Below are 7,786 nucleotides of genomic sequence, written 5' to 3' on the forward strand. Positions count from 1 at the left end.
GGAATTGGGGGAAATGTACTATCCCATCTATGCCAGTGTATATGTGACGCATCTGAGACAAATGGCCTTCTTCATTGCGCCAAAGATGCTGCACATCTTGGGGTCACAGAGCAACTCCATTCACTAACATTTGTGGAGTCCAAGGGCGAGCCGGCGATGGCAACCATGGACACTATGTAGCCCTAGCCTAAGTCACCCCAGAAAGCTGCGCCTTGTTCCTGACTGACGTGGATTTCACCACCTTTGAGTAAAAGTGTCCTAAGGCTGAGGCCCCACATGGCAAAACGCAGCTAAAAAGACTCCACCTTGCAGAAAAACTTTTTTTTTCCTCCAAAAACCGCAGTAAAGTCTGCAACAAAAAAAAAAAGCATTTTTTTTTCGCAACGTGGAGTCTTCAGGTTTTCTTTTATAATGTATTTATTCCTGGAGATACCTGTCAGGGCAATTTAGGATACTAAACCACCAACAGGTCCATTTGTACCAAGGGTTTAGTGTCCTAAATAGCCCTGTTTTATTGCCATCCGTGCCCATGCTATAGTTGGCTGGGACTGTAATGGCAGGTTCTGAAACAATGTAGCGACTGCAATGCTGTAGTGGTGTGCAGGAGAGACAGGCAGAGAGGCAGCAAGACACGCAAGACCCTACTTGTGGATGAGATCATTAGTGAGCCCCAGTTTGCTGCACCAGCCAGAGGTGGAGAACAAGGGAACAAGAGAGCGCATGTAGCTGACAAAATTCAATACAAAAGAGGTTTTTTCATTTTATTTCCAGAAGTCCAATACCCAGCTGGTATTTTGTTATCCTGGAAGGGTTCGGACGCTTCTATAAACATCTCCTGTCAAAATTGGTCAAAATTAATCTAATGTGTATGGCCATCTTGAAAGGAAAACGTGAACCAGGTTTGGGGCCACCTGAGTAGCATATCCTTATGCCCCTGGTTTTTAGAGTTCCAAACCTGACAATATCAGTTTCATCTGCCGCTTTGTTTTAAAGTTTAGTACCATTTACCTTGCTGGAGAAGAGTCCACACCCATCTCTGGGGGCCCCTGCGTCTGTGGATTGCACCATTGAAGTTGAGGACAATCCACCTCGAAAGAAGCACATGAAATTAATAGTGGCTGGTTTGAGACCCCATCTACATAAAGATTTGCTGGTGGTTCAGTGGTCCCAAATCTCGTGACAGGTTCCCTTTAAGGCTAGTTTCAACAATAGACAATTTCACTCATGGCAATATAGTCTCTCTCTATATATATCATGCATCCGATTTATGTGACAACCTTTGTCCATGTCACATTTGTTCCTGAATGTAGCAGCATTGCAGGATACCAATGGTGCAGATGCAGGATATTTGGTGCTTCTTTTTTAGCAGAATCCGAGTATCACCTAAATGCCTTCTGTTCCCCATTGAGGGGGGTTCTGTTGCAATTTCATAGAGCAGGATAGGAACCGAGCATCGGACTCCCCTTGGAAGTGCCTCGGCCTGCGCACTTGTTCGTGTGCATGAGGCCTTACTTCTCTATTTCACTTTTACTATTGCACTTATTGATATATATTGAGTAATACAAAACCAGAAAGTTACACAACGACAGATCTTTTCCTAGATACTATTGTATACTACTGATACCATTGACTATATGTAATCTTGTTCCAAGCAGAGACACAATACGCAGGTTTTGCTGCATGTGCTGTCCTGGATTAACAATTTAATCTGTAAAGCAGATTGGATTGTGAGGTGACAATGGTAGAAATAGTAAGTACATTAAACATAACATATGGCTTTCAGCTTTTATGTTGGCATATTTACCTGTTGTCATCTCTAATATAATCTCAGGGACTGACAAGATGGTAATAATTGATAACAGGATCCTATCATGATGGGGTACCTGATGGACATTTCCATAAGTACAAATATTATCATAGTGTCGGTGTCTTGGAGATTCCACAAAAGACTTTTCTCTCTGCCATTATAGTATATGGGGGTCTGTTGGTGTCCTTGGTTACCCGCTGATTTAGCAGAAAGGCTCTCCATCATTGGGGTTCACCAGCGGACCCCAATGACAAAGAGCACAGCGCAAGTGTGAACCTAGCTAAAGACAAAGTATTTGCCACAATTTTTCAATGTAAGTTTTATTATAGTGGGAGATGTATTGTATATTACTGAGGTTATTCTGTTGTTTTGGTTAAAAAAGTTTTGGATATTAGGACATTGATGACTTATCTTTAGCATAGGTCATTAATTTCAGATTTCAATTCGCATGTAGGGGTGAACATGGTCCGCAAGGATAGATGCATACTTGTGTTGATCCATCGTGCCTTCCACAGTGATGAGTGCACCCAGATGGCTGATGACACGTGCCTTGGGTTTGGCTCAAAAAAATGCCGCAAAATCTGCAACAAAAAAAGCTGTGTTCTTGCAACACGAAGCCTCAGCCTTAAGTCGGAAGATTATGTAGATGTGAGGGACATCCTGTATCCGAGAGACTAGGATTCATGAAGACCACTTTGATTGGTACAAAGGAGCATCGTTTTGGACAAATACAGTATGTAGATGGATGGAAGGACAAGAGGAAACAAACAAAGAGAAATATGGAGACAGTTAAGAGAGACAATTGCATAAACTACCTAAGGGTGCATGCACACTACGTAACGCCGGGCGTGTATGAGAGCCGTACACGCCGGCGTTACAGCAGGGCTGCCGAACACTTCCCATTCACTTCAATGGGAGCGCTCGTAAACCCCGCTGTTACGAGCGCTCCCATTGAAGTGAATGGGAAGTGTTCGGCAGTCTGCTGTAATGCCGGCGTGTACGGCTCTCATACACGCCCGGCGTTACGTAGTGTGCATGCACCCTAAGGGTGAAACTGCATATAACTGCCATGGCCTATATGTGTAAAAAAAAAACCATCAGCATATGAATATATTGCAAATTTTTGCAATAAGTGTACAATATGTCTATCCATGCAGCTTTTGCAGGCTGTGTCTAGGGGTGTAGCTATAGTCTGTAACAATTTTTGCAATCTCTTTGCATTATTCAGCCCAGATTCTTACCACCATTATCTGTATATCAAGGTAGAAACATGTGTAGGGACTCAGTACATAACTGACTCTTTAGGCATTGTGCTGGGTGTATATTACTGCTTGCTTAGTGTATTATTGTCTGTATATTAGCATTACATAATAGTAGATTCTGTATTAATGACACATACACTCTAAGACAGCCTGACCATATGTAATCCTGTTGAAGCTATGGCTAAGTAGATTTATGGAGCTGTCCAGTTGCGTAACATTGCTTTAAAGGTATCTGCTCTGCTTTGTACACTAGTTGTGACATTTACAATCCACTTAATGTAAGCCACTAACACACACATGTACGGCCATATGAAGCGTATGCAGATGGCGCCTGTCCGACCTTACTGATTGGCTAAATAGAAATAATACGCAAGCACCAGAACGACAGCTGATATAGTCTGTGACCCACGTGTGTGACTTCATAATAAGGAGCTCAATTTGTTCTGCAACTTACATACCAAAAGAGGACCTGTCACCACAAGTCTAAGTCTACTGACATACATCATCTGATCGGCGCTGTCACCCTGAGCATTTTGGTGTTTTGTTTATCCTAATCTGGGCAGCCATTCCAAAGATATAAGCCCTGTTATTGTTGATGCAAATTAGGATATACTAGACAAGTGGGCAGTAACACTGCGGCCTCTATGTTATGTAGTGGTGTTGCCCACTTGGCTAGTATACCCTAATTTACATCAACACTATAAGGGCTTATATCTTTGGAATGGCTGAACGGATTTAGATAAACAAAACACCAAAATTGCTGATCAGGCAATTCACAGTATCTGGACACACTGGTTGCAACAAGTATAAGTACATTGATATAAACTCCCTGTATATCATACACCACTTTATAGATAATCCTGTCTCCTTCATTGTAAGCAGGATGTGTTTTGTTGTAGTTTGGTGTATTATCAGTGTAGATTATGTTCCAGTTCTGATGAGATGTGAGATTAGCTTCCGATCAGGATGTAAAATGAGGACTTTGTGTATTGCTGGGATTACATCTTCTTATTAAATCTCTTGCTATTGTCTTCTTCCATCTGCCACACAAATATACACAAAAACCCTGGCATTCGTTCAGATCACAATCTTCTCTGATGAATAGAGATGGAGCCCCAAAAACATTGGCTCAGATTTACTAATATATACTAGTGCATTTCAATAACTTAGAATATTACCAAAAAGTTATGGACTTTGAAAGGAATAGGGAAAAAAGCAGCCCATTCATTTCACTGGGGAGCACACATATGCCGTCTCCCATAGAAATGAATGGGATCTGCTTTGTACGCGCTCATTCTGAACATGTTTTACGTTCAGAATAAGCTGAGCGTATGCTCATTGTGAATGCACCCTTAGACCAGTGATGAGCTGCGAATCCATATGGTCACTTCCCGGAATATTTAATAAGCAGGTCATAGCACCAGGCATATTAATGCCAAAATCAGGTGGTGGACTGACTCATATGCTGCGGCATTAATATGCAGTATTGGGATAATGATGATACACGCTTATGTAAATAGAGAAATACAAACAGTGAGCTGGATATTCCAGTTCGTACTGAATAATATGCCTCTATGATTGAGTGTGCACAACATAATTAGTAGACCTGTTCACCGTTATGTACCATAGAGAAGTATAACATAGTACCGGAATCACATGGTGCGGTTTTGTTGGGTGATAGCCGGGAGGGGTGGCAGTGTCAATGGAGAAGCGGTGATATCTACAATGAATGAAAGGCCCGCAATATGATGCAGGTTCATATGGTGATTGATGGCAGTTCCAGCACGAGATGCATTTATACTAATGCACTCTATGTTACATGCAGCAACTAAGACAAGATTTGCAATGCTAAGAAGCGTTGGTAGAGACTGCCAAATATATGACAAGTTAATAGAGTCAGATTCACCACGATACAGGAGATAAAACCCCTTCATTAATCTTGAAGTTACCCCGAATCATCTGTTGACAGGATTGTTTGTAATCCTCGTCCTCTTCTATACTTACCGCCGTATTCTCTTGTCAACTATGTTCGCACGGGGGTCTGGACACTGGATGAGACGAGACGGCACTAGGGCCCGATAATGCGGTTGGATGGTAGGGCCTGTGATTGGCTGATCTCGCAGTGGCCACGCCCCTGGATGGGCAGACTTTCGATTCAGCGCTAGGTATATCAAGCGCACAAGTATCGGCCGCGCCTTGCGGTCATTATGGTACCTGCACCGACAGCGAGTAGATGACACTAGACGGTGGTCACCTGCTGCCTGTCTAATTCTGTCCTCTATCTTTACTTGGAGCCCCTGATGAGATATCTAGATTAGTGAAACGCGTAGGGCTAGATGGGGTAGTTTGAGGGATAGACTTTCCGCAATAGTGTGTAAGGGTATAAGGTCTTATGCGTGCAGGCAGTATACATGTGGCAAACAGCTGTGTTGCAACATAGTTGCTATTTAGGCATCATGCATTGATTGAGATCGGAGGAGGGAATCACCCACAGTTTATTACTAGCCACCCCAGATGGAGTGTTGGTAGCTTTAGTCCTCATTTGGGGGGCTATAATAAGGGGATTTTTCTTTCCTCCATTAATACCCCTATTCACACTTGCTGTACCAGGTAACCCTTGCCATAACAGCTACTGGGTTTACTATTTTTGTGAGCGCAAGAAAGGGGAACAGGGGATGCGATCTGAGGTCAGCTGCAATCACCTACGTTCATTGTCAGTTCCCCTAGGGGTTAATATGTGGTAGATATACATAATGCAGGTCAAACATGGGGTATAACTTTTAATATATCCCATATGATACTATGACCTAAGGCCATTGTTCGGAAAACCACAACCCCGCATATGTATATACATTACAGCGCTCAATAGCTGTTTTTAGTGTTAATTTTATGCCCTAGGTTACGTACCTGAAATAAAGTAACGTTCACGACAGTTCTTTTCCTATTTTTTGTTATGATTTACTGAAAGGACTTCCAGGGTGGTTTCCACACAATTTTTATTCTTTACTACTGTGAAGTTTCCACCATCACTGATGGTTTGGGGAGCCATGTCATCTGCTGGTATAGATCCACTATGTTTTATCAAGACCAAAGTCAGCGCAGCCGTCTACAAGGAAATTATAAAGCACTTCATCCTCCCCTCTGCCCACAAGCTTTTTGGAGATGGAAATTTCATTTTCCAACAGGACTTGGCCCCTGTCCACACCGCCAAAAGCACCAAGACCTGGTTTAATAACCACAGTATCACTGGGCTTGATTGACAGACTTTTCATTTGGCCAACATATCTGTGTTAAATATTTTTTTTTATAGTTGGTCTTATATAATGTTCTAATTTTCTGAGATAATGACTTTTGGGTTTTCCTTGGCTGTAAGCCATAGTCATCAACATTAACAGAAAGAAACAAGTGAAAAAGTTCCCTCTGTTTGTAATGATAATATAATATACTGGTTTCATTTTTTCAATTGAATTACTTAAAAAAAAATAACTTTTTGATGATATTCTAATTTATTAAGATGCACTAGTATCGGTAGTTAGTTTAAACTGGTTCTAGACTGTCTTACAATGTCCCACGGTGGTTGATGTTGGATGATAAATCTGGTGCATCTTGCGTAGTCTACATTTATACCACCTATTTGTTACTTTACTTTGAGCCATGGTGGTATTACAGTTCTTGCTGTGTCATAGCTCTCCTGCAATATTAAAATGAGAGAGAGGATGGGGTACCACAGGAATGGGATTTGGGGTGGAAAGGGGGCTGGATGAAAGGGTTAAACCAGGCCTTACCCTGGATCACTGCTCTTTCCACTCAGGCCCCTTTCATCTCCTGCCGCCCTCTGCACATGATGCCATGATCCTACTTGATCAGCAAGTGCAGTGCTCCAGGATTTGAAGGCCCGCCCCCAGTGCACCAACTGCATCATTTGCATGAAATTCAGAGTTGTTTTTCTCCAAATCTACATACGTGACTTATACAGCAAAGGTATCTTATTTATCACTGTACTGTGCTCTGTAACATGGTGGTGGCACTTGAATATGGTTCAGATTGTGGTAGACTCCTCTTAAACTGTGGCCTTGGTACCACTCCACCCAGTTGGGAGTGCCTCTGTTGGGTTGGAGAGACCACATTTGTCAGTATTCTTACTGAAAAAACAAATTTAGGGCTGTTGGCAACCATGCTGTAGCCTAACGTGTAACCTACTAGTAGCTACCATTATAATCCCCCTTCCCTGCAAGAACCCTGTACATCTGCACACCTTACATAATGGGTTTGTTTACCTCTATGTCCTAAAGGGTCTCTCTGCCCAATTCGCTGTGGCTGTGACCATGTACTGCCTTCCAGCCAATCAGACTTGTCTATTTGCACCTCAAATTGGGAGCTGGAATATTGTCCCTAGTTAGTGATACACCCCCTACCTAACCTCTATATTATAAAGGAATGTATGGATTTGCATTTACAATAATTAGCATTTTTATTTTAATTGATATGTTTCCAGAAATCCATATGAAGCATAGATACTTTCCCATTCACAAAAGGCCTCTCAGATGTGGGTTAGAAAGTGGCGGACAAAAATAGACTGTCGCTGTCAGCTAGAATAAACAGAACATGTCTGAGGCCCGGACTCCAGTGTCACAGAAATCAGATCGCACCAGTGTACTCAGTAACAGCTCCAAGGTACAAGACTCCAGTGTTACTACATCTGCAAAGTGAGGACCAG

Source organism: Leptodactylus fuscus, chromosome 2 (genome assembly GCF_031893055.1).
Source record: "Leptodactylus fuscus isolate aLepFus1 chromosome 2, aLepFus1.hap2, whole genome shotgun sequence".
Taxonomy (NCBI): Eukaryota; Metazoa; Chordata; class Amphibia; order Anura; family Leptodactylidae; genus Leptodactylus; species Leptodactylus fuscus.